At 45.4% G+C, this 14,588-nt stretch overlaps 1 protein-coding gene across 2 annotated transcripts in view; it reads left to right on the forward strand.

Annotated features, from left to right (window-relative positions):
- KAT2A (lysine acetyltransferase 2A) overlaps positions 1 to 14,588 on the forward strand; it is a 288,388-nt gene that overhangs the window by 207,850 nt on the left and 65,950 nt on the right. The gene's annotated exons all lie outside the window — the stretch shown is intronic.

The following is a 14,588-nucleotide window of genomic DNA, read 5'->3' on the forward strand; positions in this document are numbered from 1 at the left end:
GAGGTCCCTCAGATGGGTTTTTTCCGCCAAACTAGTTGATTGCCTTATGCAGAGCTTGCAAGTGTATATATTGCTTACTATTGTCCCACGACCTACGGTTGTCTAGTCTCCAGACTATTTCTTTTCGACGACTGCCTCGTGGGCTTTCTGCTCCCAAAGACATCCACAACTGCTCGGCGACTGGTGAACTGCTCAATGTCTGTCGTCCGCGTGGCCTCGACCCTCCGGCCAGGACCTTAACAGTAGGGAGAGGGGAGTCCTGGTTTTATTATTTTTCAAGAATGCATTTCCTTTACCCTTCTCTTTCCCTATTTGGTCTGGCTGCCATCACCCTCTGCTATGGAGAAGACGCCTTTTACATTTTGGCCGTCGTGTAACGCTGTTGGAATTGGTGTCTACCTCGAGACCACGACAAGCATTCATGGTAATCCTGCAAGCACTTTCATCCCAAGACGTTAATGGACAGGCAGACTAAACGGTGAGCAGCCTACGTGATGCAGGCCGAAAGCCATTGTCCCCCACCCATGCCCCCCCCCATTGGTGCCGTTGCTTTGGATGACGAGGAACCCATCGGCAGCCATGGTTCCCAATTGGAAGCCATCAACATTTTGGCAGAACCCTCAGGCTCCCAAATGCCCGTCCCTAGCCCTGACAGGCCACCGGCTCTGTTATGGGGAGTTCACACCCTCGTGAAAGTGGCCTCAAAAGACAGTTCGGACACTGCGCATAATCAACACCTCCTTTCGCGCGTCGAAAAGCATGTGGCGAAAGGCGCATCAGCGTCTCCCAAACATACGCTGTAAATGCATGAACTTATAAAAAAAACATATCCTTGCTTCCCTTTTAAAGACAAAATCGCTGAAAAAAGCAAAATACCAGACTCCTTTGTCTCTCCAGACCTCGGGCTCTCAAGGATATAGGTTCCTTCTCCCCAGCAGATACTCGCAGGAGCTGTGCAACCCAAAGAGCAGGCACCCTCCCATACCACCTGTATTCCTTCAGGTTTTCCACCCTTCTATGAGTGGACCCCTGATCAATTCAACAAGATTATGAAAAGGATATTGTGCTTTGACTTCATGGGCAAGTACCGTAAATAACTTTCGCCCAGGAACCTCCAGCCTCCCTTTATCAAGACTCATCTCAGGACATGAATGCTATCAACCCCTCGGGGGTCACAAGATCCCGGCTCGCAGGGGGAGACCAGGGAGATGAGTACTGTCATACTGTCAGGACCAGTACTACAATGAAGACATCTGTCATCCAGTCACCTGACCACCACGATCAGCCAGTAGCAGATTCACCTGTAGATAATCAGCTTCAATACAACAAACTGCTGCTGAAGGCTCCCCAACATTTCAATATTGACACCCAAAAAGCACAAGGAGACAAAAGACTTTGTGGAGGACAATCCGCCACTATGTTTATTCCACCGTTACTATCCATACAAAGACATGTAAATCCCTGCTTTCTTAAGCCTAAACTCACATGGGCGGTTAACCCTAGAATTGAAACATTATTCAGGCCAGCGCCCAAACTTGACTCACTTTTCGTCACTGCTACTAGGAAAAGGGCTGGCACTCCTCTGGCATCGGCTGAAGCCTCGCCAGATAAGGAAAGTAAAAAAAATCTACACTTTCAGAAGGGAGGGTAGCATCCTCAGCAGCATATCGGGCTAGAATTGCAAATAATTCCACCCTCCTACCTAGTTATGGCTGTCATAAGTGGGATGAGTTGGTGTTAGGTAAGAATTGATGCAGTCACACTGTGTGAGACTACACAACACTTACCTGCTTGGTATTAGGAAACCCACTATTTGGTATAGGTCTGTACTATACAAGTTGGTAGTGTGACTGAGCAGCCATGCCCATCTCAAGTGGGGTCAATGTGAGCTGTGGACCTGTAGCAATGAAATGCATAAATACAAGTAACACACTCAAGGTTTCTGTTATAAATAATTATTCAACATCCAGTTTTAAATCTTTCTTTAAAAAGGGAATTGTGTAACAATGTAAATACACTTTAAAAGTACTTGTCAGATTCTGAAGAAGTTAGTGGATAATCTTTGGATATGCTTCTTGCACAATTCCTACACCCTGATGTGACTTCATTCATAAGGACAGTAATGGCATGTATATATCACACTAGTTAATTTTCATATTGAGATTGCAGAAAGGAAAGGTTTAAGGAAGGAAAAAGGTTAAACATGTTCTCAGTATCTGTTAGGACACTTACATCTTCCAATGAAATCTAGACAAGCCTTTCCCAGCAGTAACAGTCTAAAACAAGTTAACACCTATGAGGGACAACCAATATCAAAGTCAATGGGCTAGAAGAATCTGCAGGGAGCCAGGACAGCCAAAGTCAATTGGGATACAGTCTATGGAGATGAAGCACTACTTAGAATCAGTCTTGCACAAAGTTAGAGAGTTTGTAGAACATCCCTTGTAGGGTCACAAAAGCTGTTAAGCCTGTGTAAGGAGAGTTAGAATCAACTCTAAAAGTAAGCCTCTGCAATTCCCAAATGAGAAAAGCACAGCTAAAAGACAATGAGGTAAGTAGCCCAAGTTGAAACAGTACCTCTGGTTTGGTCCAGCTGGATTCTGTCCTGTTACAGCGGCGCAGACCCTGTGTTCCTGAGCCTCAGTCGTGGGGACAAGAGGGAGGAAACCTGGAGGGCTCCTGCGGTGGCAGGCTCTTTTCGGCCCAGCGGCACTTTGCGGTTTCAGTGCTTAGTAAACGGCACCATCTCTCATACCGGTTGGGCTTCCTTCACTCCTTGGGTCCTGCACTCTGGTGAGGGGATTGGAGCTCTGGTTGTCCTGCTTCTGGAGGGTCCTTAGGAAACTCCTGGAGCTTCTGGCTGCATTTCAGACATTGCACTGAATTCTGGATTCCTCAACCCCCTGCACTTTATTATTGCAGCAGCAAAGAAGTACAGCCAATCAGGGAAGATGGTTGAGTGGAGTTCGTCTCGGGGTTAGTTGGTCCCACTAACCCAAGGGAAGAAGTCATCCCTTCCAGAGCTTCTGTGTCGAATTGAAAAAGGAGTTTCAGCGCAGCAGCAGGGCTTCACCGGGCAATTCAAAGGTCCATGAGGACACAGCAAGTTTCGTTCACCGTTTCTTCGGTGGGTTTTCCTCCCAGTGTTCGACTCTGCCTCTAGCCCCAAAACCGTCACCTTTTAAGCAGGTTTCTCCCATTCATGCACAGCTTAGGCTGTCAATCACACAGCAGGGTGGCTGTCCTGAAAGGATGGCCAGCCAGCCAGCCAATCGGGACTGGTTGCATTCAGGCACTCTAGAGACGAGGACAGGGGAGTTTCGGGAACGTCCCTCACATCCTGTCTTTCCAGACACACGGGAGCCAGAGGCAGGCTTTAGGGCTGAAGCCCGCCAAAGGTAAAATAAACAAAGGGCTCAAACCTGGCCCAACACGCAGAGTAAAACCCCAGAAAGACCTCACAAACAGAAAATGGTAAAAATAGACCGGGCCATTTTGACAAAATGTCAACCATGGGTGCTGTACTGAGGATTCCGCCTGCGGTAAAAAAAGCACAATGGTAGGAAAATTAAACCACTGCCACAAGCCATTTAAAATAGGTCGGGTAACATAAATGTTTTACATGAGAATGTAGAATAAGGGGCTACTAGGTAACCCCAACATCCAACCAACCAAACCTAAGATGGTGTGTGCTGGACCTACAAAGAGAAAAGGTAAGTAAAGTCAATTTCACTTTACTATTCTTGGGAACTGTAGTTCACACTAGAAAAGAAGAAAATGTAGTTGCAATTTATGAGAAATGTTAAAGGATTTCTCTGTGACTCTTCACTGAAGGTGCTGTGTGTCGCCATACACAAAGTAGATGCCTATGTCGGACTCCAAAAATGGTGAAAACTCATAATCCAAAGCAGGTCAAAACACATGAGAGAGTGAGAGAAAAACCCCTCACTCACTTCAGGCTAAAAATAATAAAGTCCAGCAAAAGAGCTGGGGTCTCCAAGGTTGAAGGGAATTAGCACAGACATGAGATGTCTCCCTAAAAGTTGGAACACTAAATGTAGGCGGTCCCACAACCCCTACTAAGGCGACTCAGCACCATTTCAGAAGGCAAGCAGTTATCTAACATATTGCAGAGGGCACACTTATCAAGTGCCGTACCTGCCTTAGTCTGGATTTAAATTAGAGACACAGGCCACCCTGCTTAACAAGCCGGTGGAACCTAATGCCCTCAAGGGCAAGGCTGTGGAAGATGCCCTCAAAAGCGCAAAGTAAGAGCATGATTCTCTGAAGTCCCTCCAACAACTAACCAACAAACACTACATCCAACAGGGTTCCCCCAACTTCAGGAAGTTTCGGGGACAGGGCATGTAACACTCTTCTGGATACAATCCGAGCAGCCGGTCTTCGACATGGGGTCCCTCACAAGGACAATCTTCCTCTTCTAAGCGGTCATAAAGGATCTAGAGGAAGAGGCAGAACCTCACCTGGGAGAGCTCCACCCCTCCCAAGCAATGACGCACCACTACAGGTCCCCTCTTATGCCACTCCAGTAGACTGTAGCATTTCACACTTCACCCAGGCAAGGGGCGGGGATAACGTCAGACAAGTGGGTGTTGTCCACTGCAAAAACCACTCAACTGCCCTCCAAGACACAGGAAGATGACGCCAGAAGATGGCACATACTATTGGAGGAAGTAACAACCCTGCTGGAAGAGGACGCCATGTAGATCGTCCCAACAAATGAGGTAAACAAGGGTGTTTATTCAACATACATTCTTGTGCCAAAGAACCCTGTGAACACACAGGTTTTGCATTACTACGCTTCATGAGGTAATCCCCCTCTTAAAACAGGGGATTACATGGCAACATTGGATGTGAAAGATGCATAATTTCATATTTCAGTGTTCCCAGCGCACAGAAAATACCTGTGATTCAAAATGGCGAGAGCTCACTACCAGTTCAAGTGCTCCCCTTTGGCATAGCCTCAGCCCCAAGAGTATTCACAAAGGTGCTCACAGTAGTAGCCGCACACCTCTGCAGAGAGTGCATCCCTGTTTACTCTTATCTGGATGACTGGCTAATCACTGGGGCGTTGTCTCAAATTTGAAAACAAAACACCCAAAGAACGATAAACCTTCTTTCCCAATTGCGTTTCTCCAACAAGAAAAAATCAAGTGTACTTGCCAGCCAAATAAAACTATTTCTGGGAGCCATTTTAAAAACAGGGAGCTGGCTTTCCCGTCAAACGAAAGAGTACAAAACATGTTGCAAGTACCTAATTACAAGACCGGTCACCAGATAACTGTTGTAAAGCAATGCGCTTGCTGGTGGTGATGGCCTCATGCATTCACTTGCTTCCACGTGTGTGCCTGCGCATGTGCCCAATGCAGGAATGGTTAGCGAAAGAAACAATGGTCTGCAGCAAGTGGTCATTGGTTTAATCTAGTGGTTGTTTTGCTAACCCTGGTAGTCCAGGGATAACCTGCTAAAAATAAAATCCTTTTGCATTCCACCAACGCAGGCGATCCGGACTACAGATGCCTCACTCACCGGTTGGGGAGCCCACTTCCTCTATCACACAGCCCATGGCCAGCGGACTTACACTACAGGCCAATATCACATCAATTTCCTAGAACTTCTGGCAGTTCTCAAGGCTCTACAAGCCTTTCAGCAACATCTTACAGGTCAAACAGTGCATTTTCTCACAGATGGCACCACTGCCATGTTCTATATAAACGAGCAGGGATGCCTACACGCTCAAAGTCTGTCCAGGCTATCCCAGAAAATCCAGAAGTGCGCACTCAGGCGGAACATATTTCTAACCTCTCAACACGTTCCAGGGGAACTCGGTGCTCTGGCAGACACCCTGAGCAGATACCCTCTACCAGAAGAACCAGAGTGCAACTCTACAGCGAGATTCTAGATGGAATTTTCTCCCAGTAGGGGCATCCTCTGTAAAGACTTGTTTGCCACAACCCGAAACGCACAAGCAGCAGCTTCAGGACAAATAGAGTAACATCAGAGAAAAATGGCAACCAGAGTACACGAAGTTCAAACAACAGAACTAAAAAACAAGGAGAAGAAAATGAAGCAGCAAGGTGGAAATGGTTGAAAAACCTGATTGACGACAAAATGAACACTCAATAACAAAAAACTTTAAAAAGTGTGGGTTTGTGGAGCCTTGGAAGCTGGAACACATGAGGCTCCAACCACCTTTTTACTAACGGTGTGCTTCAAAAAGAGAACTTTAAAGTGTTGTGCCTACAGGAAACATGGCTGTTGCAACCACCTACACTAGAATGATACGTGGTACTACTAAATCCAGCCGTAAAAGGCTTAAGAGGAAGACCGATGTCAGGTCTACTAGTAGCCATTAAAAACGACCTGAATTGGCAAGTGCTGGAGGTGGTAAACCCAAATCCATTTGTCCAGATGGTAATGATACAGCCAGATAAAGAAGTCAAGAGAGTACTAATACTGATCAATATATACTGGAATCCAGCCAACACTCTAAATGAAAATTTGCCGGATGAAATAGCAGAACTAGTAGATGAACAGAGAGAGAATTGGATTGATCCATCCTACATATTAGTTGGTGATCTAAACTGCACCTGTTTGAACAAGGAAACTCAACCATAGCACGATACATTAACAGCAACAGTGAAGGAAAAAAGAGGAACAAGGTGGAATTGTATGTTGCAATCAAGAGACTGCATCATACTAAGCGGAAAGGTGAAAGGCGATCTCCCAGCGAAACCAACTTGGAAGGGGGTACAATAACAGAGATCCTGGATTACATTTGTATCTCAAGCAACATGTCAGACAACATCCAGACCTTGGAAGTAATAACAGAAAGTGACCATAACTTGATGAAACTGATATGCAAAAACATCATCATCAACAAGATCAGTAGTTACAACCAGGACTTAGTCACAGACCAAAGAGGAACGAAACTAAAGATCAGACCGGAGAAAACTAAAGAACTAAACCATAAACTAAAACATATGATCTTGATGCTCGAAAACGAACAAGATCCACAAAGGATTGACTATACACCACTCTTTAGAGCCTTTGTTATAGAAGGAAAGCCTGGAAGCAACCATTTAACTAGGAACCACCAACATCAGTACGATAGTAGAATATGAGAAAAGAAAAAAGAATTAAGGAGAAACATCAGACGATTAAAAAAGATCAAATTCAACAACCCTAGTAAAGAGATAAATAAACTAAAACGGAGGTACCGAAACTGGCTCCACTTACACAAGAAGACCATGCTAAACCAGGACGCAGAAAGAATGTTAGAAAAAATAATAACAAAAAATACTGCTGAAATTTGGACAATTATCAACGATTTGGAGAAGCCTCAAGAGATGAGCCAAATGAATCCAATAAGCGCCACAACATGGTGCGAATATTATACACAGCTGCAAGGGGAAGTCTACAACGAACCCAAGAGGAAACCATTGACAAATAAAAAAAGAGGCAATAATAGACATTCGCATTGAGGCAATTGAAAACATCTTAAAGAAACTAAAAGATTCAAGAGCCCCGGGCCCTGACGGGCTGACGAACGTAACATTAAAAAGCAATGTATGTGAGTGGGCAAAGTTTCTACATCACTTGTTCAAATACATATTACAAACAGAAAAAATTCCGGACTCCTGGAGGAAAGCGGTAGTGGTGCCGATCTTTAAAAAGGGTCTGAGAATATCAGCAGACAATTATAGACCGTTTGCACTACTGGACGTTGTGGGGAAGGTCTTTGCGTCTACACTACTGAAAGCTTTGTACACCTGGGCAAAGCAAAGTGGACGACGTGATCCCTGGCAGTCGGGTTTCGTGAGAGGGAGAGGCACTGCCCTTAACATCTTCCTGATTAACCGAATGAAAGCAAGAACACAAAGGAATAAAAATCAAGAAATCTACATAGCTTTTGTCAAAAGCCTTTGACACAATAAAAAGAACTAAGCTGTGGGAGAAATTGGAGAGTTGGGAATGTCCGTAGACACTGGTGGAGAACATCAAAGATCTGTATACAGATACAAGCATCAGAGTCAGGCTGGACAAAGCAGGAACGCTAACAAACCAAATTTCGATAAGAATGGGCCTAAAACCAGGATGCACGCTGGCCCCAGAACTTTACAACTTGTTGACGTCAGACATTGACGAGTCCTTTGAGTTTACTCGCTGCTTTCCACCTAAAATCGCAGGGACTCCGATAGGGAGACTGCTATACGCAGACGATATCGTCCTGATGGACCAGACTCAAATTGGTTTACAAAGACAGCTTACAACATTACAATCGTATATGGATGCAAATGACCTGGTAATAAATCCAGAAAAATCCAGGATTCTAAAGCTACGTCCAGGAGGCAGAAAAAACAGACCTAAAAAATCAAGCTGGTCACTGAAAAACAAAATCTTGCAAGTGGAGGCGTTCACCTACTTGGGAGCATGCATTGATAACACGAAAAACAACGTGCCAAGAATAGAGGGGCTAAAAAGGAAAGTAAACAACTTATCCGCCCAAGGGAAAATACAGCTTAAAAGTTACTGCAGATTTACCTTAACACCACTGGTAACCTTTTACAGGATGAAAGTTGTGCCCATACTAACATATGGTGCCGAATCACCAATGCCCTTATCGCCTCAAACATGGTCAACTTTGGAGAGCCTGTTTTGGCGAAGTATTACAATTGCCCAAATCTGTTCCAATACAGCAAATAAGGAGAGAGCTGGCTTTAACCTCACTTAAAACCATAGCGGTATGGAAAATGTTAAGCTTCTACCGAAAATGTCTAGAGGAAAACACAACTGGAGGTTTCAGTGTGCTGAACAAAGCCTTAAAAGAACAATCCGACGCAATCTTAACAGAGTGGCAAAAGATGTGTCGAGTGACCTTGGTGAACCTTAACGAGTCAGAGGACGATCTATGGATCAATCCAGACAAAACCAAAAAAAAACTATACATGGCAGACGGCGGGATAGAAACCCAGGAAAACAATTGCAAATACAAAGGCTATGAAGACTTCTGGGCACAACCACGAAAACTGAACCAGATCCCGAGTTATCTGACCTTATTCCCGAACTGGTACTTCCGAGACCTTTTTCTGCGATTCAGACTGAACATCTTACCGACGGGAGAAATATTGCAAAGGAGAAAAAGTTTGGACAGTCACGAAAGCTGCAGAATGTGCATGATAAAAGGAGAGAAAGAATCTCTGAAACATCTTACACTATATTGCGTCGGATTAAGGGAAGACCGTGAGCAGTGCTTGGGGGAAGTCCTGAGAAGCTTCACGACAAGGAGCGCTGCAGAGTGGTGGAGGACTCAAGTGGAAGGAGAAACAATGGAGACGAACATAGCGCTCTTAAGACTAGTGATGTTAATACTTAAGAAATTGGAGGGGCTCAAAAGCGGGACGAAGCTCGAAAAATATTAACAGGCCCAGAAACAGACCAAGCCCGGTAAGTCGGACAATGCAAATCAAACTGTCGATAAACTATGGAAAACTGGACATGATCAGGTTAAAGGTTTCAAACATGGAAACCATACAATCTGTGTAAATATTTTTTTTTTTAAATAAACGCACAATTCCTAGGTTTCACCAACCAGGGTCCAAGGGGGAACGCCCTGCGGATGAAATGGTCAGGGAAATTTGCTTACGCTTTTTCCCCCCCAACACCACTTCTGAGCAGAGTAGTGCACAAGAAGTACCAGGAACAAGCTACTCTAATCCTGGTTGCTCCTATGTGGGTGAGACAACCTTAGTTTCTACATCTGCTCAAACTGGCAATGTGCAACCCGATCAAGCTCCCATACCCATACAACATGCTAACGCAACATAAGGGACCATATCTTCAACCTCGTCCTCAATCTATGCTTAGATCACATGCTATGCATAGGCGACATCTAGTGCTAGTCACAGAGTATTACATTATTTGTTTTTTTAAACTCAAAAAGGGATGTCGACGGAGCATGTCAGTAATACTATCCCTAGTGTGACGTCTACTGTACCCATGGTCCTTCACGCACCGAGTTCCCTCTGATTGTTTTTTTCCGCCATCATAGTCGGACGCAAGTTGCAGAGTTTCCTTCTTGCTAACAGCTTATTATCCAAGTTTAACTGTAGATTTCTCTTCATCGCTGTTACCACCGAAGATCTCTTCAACGGCTTTCGAGGACGGAAGCCGCGTCGACGACCGCATTTATCGTCTCGATGGACTTTGACTGCGGGGCTACACTGGGCTTCACTGGGCCTCAGCCCTTCACAGTAGGGAGAGTGGGGGGAGCAGGGGGGGGGGGGGAGTCCTAGTTTTCTTCTCTTCTGTAGAATGCCTAATCTTTCCCCCTATTCTGTTCCATCGCTGTGCTGCCATCACCTTGTATTATGGAAAATGCACCTTTTTAAATTCTGCCCTTCCAGTAACGGGAGGTTTCCCAGGAAAGATTCACACAAGGTGTGTAATAACTGTCTTCCTAGAGATGACCCCGAAAAAACACTGCAAATCCTGCCAGTTATTTCAGACCTAAAGGCCTAAAGGACCGTAGAACCGAACGCTGATTTTAGGGAGAATTCAGAAATGTGCGAATTCCCTTCTATCTTAGAGAGCCCCAGCTCTTTTGCTGGACCTTAGGACTTTTTATTTTGGAGAGAGTGAGACCTTTTTCCCACTGTCATGTATTTTACTTTGATTTGAACACTGTTTCTTTTGGTTTTGGAGTCTGACAAACTCCATAGGCGGCATCCTTTTACATTGTGACGCACAGCACCTTCAGTGCAGTGGCACAGGGAAGTCTTTCAGATTCCCCAAAAGTTTAAATACCTTCTCGTGGTTAAACTACTGTTTCCAAGAACCATAAAGTGAAATTGACTTTACTTACCTTTTTGTAACTTTGTAGACCCAGCGCACACTATCTTATATAGAATGCTGGAGGCGTTACTTAGTATCCTCTTTTGTCTACTTTCTTATGTAACATTTTTATGTTACCCTTTCTAAAATTAATGGCTGGTGGCAGTTGTTTACTTTTTCCTACCATTGTATTTTTACAGCGGGCTACAGTTGCAGCTACAGTAAAGCACCAATGGGTGCCCATTTTGTCAAAATGACCCCTGTGTTCTTTTTTCGCCATTTCTTGTTGTAAAGGTCCTTCTTGAGATTTACTCTGTGTTCCAAACCAGGTTTGGTCCCTTTTTTCATTTTGTCTTTGGCGGGGTTAAGCCTGCCTCTGGCTCCAGTGTATCTGGCAGGGCAGGAAGCAAGGGAGGTTACCGAAACTCCCTGGGCTTAGTCTCCTTGGTTGCAGGAATGCACCCAAAAGTGATGCCGGGTGACTGTCCTTGGAGGACAGCCACCCTGCTGTCTGAGTGACAGCTAGGCTGCGAATGAATGCGAGAGATTTGAATAAAAGGCAAGGTCTTTTGCAAGGAAGGCAGTCGACCACTGGACGAAGGAATCCGAAGAAGAACTTGGAAGAGAAGCTTGCTGCAACTCCTGGACCGTTGGTTTGTCCAGCAAAGCCCTGCTGTAGTGTTGAAGCTCGGAATTCGCCTCGACTAGAGAAGCTCTGCAAAGGATGACTTCTTCCTTTGGGTTGGTGGGACCAATCGACCCCAAGATGAACTCATCTGGAAATCCTCTCGAAGCTGGCTGTACTTCCATTGCTGCTGCAGGAACAGTGTGCCAGGGAGAGGACCACCAGAATAGAGTGCATAATGTTTAAGTCGGACCCGAGCTCCAGGTAGATCCTCTGGTCTCCCTCGAAGCAGGACTAACCAAGGTATCCAAGAATAGCAGTGGTGCTATTCGCGAGAAGATGAAATCGCGAAGTGCCGCTGATCTGAATTTTTCCCATTGCTGCCGCCGACCTTCAAACCGTAGTGCAGGAGTCCCCAGATGTCCTCCCTCTTGTCCCCACGACTGCGGACCAGGAACAACCGGATCTGCCATACTATAAGAGGAACAGAAGCCATCTGGAACCAATTTCTTTAGACCTAAGGTACAGTGAACTAAGGGGTACTTGCTGTGTAGTTTGCTTGCTTTCAGTTGAGCCTTGCATTTACTGCCTTTTGTAGAGTTGCTTGCAGCTCTGCCTTTCACAAGCCTCCCAGTTTGTGGCCCAACAGTAATTTCGTTTTCAACAAAAACTCTCTATAACATTGTGCAAAACTTTTTACTTACCTTCAAGAAGAACTTCAGCTCCCCTGGACTTTGTTCGATTGACATTGGCTGTCCTGGCTCCCTGATGGACTCTTCTAACCTCTGACTTTGGGGTTCGATCTGTCCCTCCAAAAAGCCATACATTCTTTATTTGTATAGCTGGGAAAGGGTTAATCTACATTGAATGGGGGGGTTCAAAAGTGCTTACCTGTTTGAGAAACTTGTTAACCATTGTTTCTTCCTCTAACCTTTTCCTTTTGACACCAAACTCTATATTGCTCTAAATGTGCCAATATCATCAATGGCTGCAGTGTCCTAGTTATTGAAGTCACCTCGGTGTGTGTACGAAGTGTCTGTGTGCCATCCCAAAAGGGGATCTACTGATTTAATGAAACTGAGAGTGGGTATTTCGAAGTATATTTAAGTGTTACATATTCTTGTTCCCTTCTAAAGAAGGCACCACAAACAGTCTGCACCAACGGAGGGTACCCCTACTCCTCACACATGACACCCCTGTTCCCTCAGTGGTCCCTAGCTCCACCCATTCAACCCCAGAGTTTTTACAAGGTGATGGAGAGAATGTCCTCCTTTGTGGACTTCTTTGACCGCCACCCTGATGCACTTACTAGCCTCAAAGGGCCCTCACAAGGGGAAGCATCTAAAGATCAAACAGCTGCCAAAAGACCACGGTCAGACACCACAGTCCGGCTGGAGCCTCCCTCTGGAGCAGCCTCCCTGCCACTCTAAAACTTGAGGAGAACCATCTCTGGTTCCAGAAGCACCTCAAGACCTTCCTCTTTTCTTCTGCCTTCGCTCCCCCTCTCCCCTGTTGATCTGTTCTCTCTTGGCACCGTGCACCTGGCCACCCTCTGTCCTCCGGGCCCAGGTACCTGCTCACCCTGCCGACCTCCTGCACTGCCTCTGTGCCACCCCTTGCACTGGGATCTGTACCCTACAGCCCCCCTTTTTTTCTTCCTGCACTTATCAGACCTACCCTGTCTGCTGCCTTAAACCGAGCACTTGCAAATTGCTGGCTGCACTAAAACTGTTTGTTGCCTTTATTATTTATTTATTGTTATTTATCTGTTTCTCCTCTGCTTCGCACTTTCCATTTCTCCCCCCATGCACTTTTCCCCTCCTCCTCACCCATGCACTTGCGCGTTCTCAATGTCACTGGGCCGAGTAAGATCGCTGTTTTGTTCTCCCCTGTTCCCCTCCCTTGCCTTGCCGCGCTCTGAAACACTTGTGTACGAGCGCAATAGAAATAAAATATCAATATCAATCTCACTCAACCCAGCACCACACAGGATGCCCCTCAGGACTTGTATTTCATAGACGCTTCAAGTTCTCAAGATGCTTGGTCTCAAGGGGACCAATATGATCCAGATCAGTATTATGACAGTGACGACGACTGTCATTCAGTCACCATACCATCAGGATCATCCAGTGGTTGACTTCCCTGTAGATAACCAGCTCCAGTACAACTAGCTCCTTCTCAAGACTGCAGAACATTTTAAAATCGACACACAGGATGCCCAGGTGGGGACAAGCAGTGCTAAGACATCTGTTTGCCGCCGTACCTTCTCACAACCCACCTCCTTCTCCAGAAAGTGTTCGCTAGTCTGTGCATAGCATGTGATCTAAGTAGATCCACAAGCCTCAGAAGGGATACATTACTCAACCGTAATTGTATTTCCGATGCTTGTACCTGCTTAGATTCACATGTGCCCATCCTCCCTCCCCTCCTGAAGTCGAAGGTGCATATGTCTTTTCTGGCTTTATTTCTATTTATCTGCTTTATTACATCTGTATTTGCGCTATACTTCACGCAACCTCGGGTCAGAAACCAAACAATCTGAGGGACCTCGAAGCATGAAGGACCATGGGTACAGTGGAAGTCGCACTACAGATAGTATTGCTGACATGCCCAGTCGACCTCCTTTTCGGATTTCGAAAACCAAATAATACTCCACGACTACCACTAGATGTTGGCCTATGCATAGCATGTGAATCTGAGCAGATACAAGCATCAGAAATACGATTACGTTGAGTAATGTATCCCATATACACACGCACACATCTGTAGTCTGTCATGATGTATTCTTGTTCCCTCTATGTGCTTGATAAATGTTTCCTTTCAGAGCGATTTGAATAACTTCAGGTTGCTATTACGCACTTCATGCCTAATTGTGGTTCAGTGGACTAATGCATCCACCACAGGAGCCTGTGTTTGACCTCGTCACAGGTTCGAATCCCGGCAGGTCCACTCTGCCCTTCAACATAAGTACCAATAAACATCTGTTATGTCACCACCTCACAGATACCCCTACAAATACACATGTTATGTTACATGCACCCTCACCAATTCTATACAGCTTGCCTACATATTGATGCTGCCTCTGGATGATACAAACAACCTATCACTA

The sequence above is a fragment of the Ambystoma mexicanum genome, chromosome 13, assembly GCF_040938575.1.
Source record: "Ambystoma mexicanum isolate Mex_15411 chromosome 13, UKY_AmexF1_1, whole genome shotgun sequence".
NCBI classification, from domain to species: Eukaryota; Metazoa; Chordata; class Amphibia; order Caudata; family Ambystomatidae; genus Ambystoma; species Ambystoma mexicanum.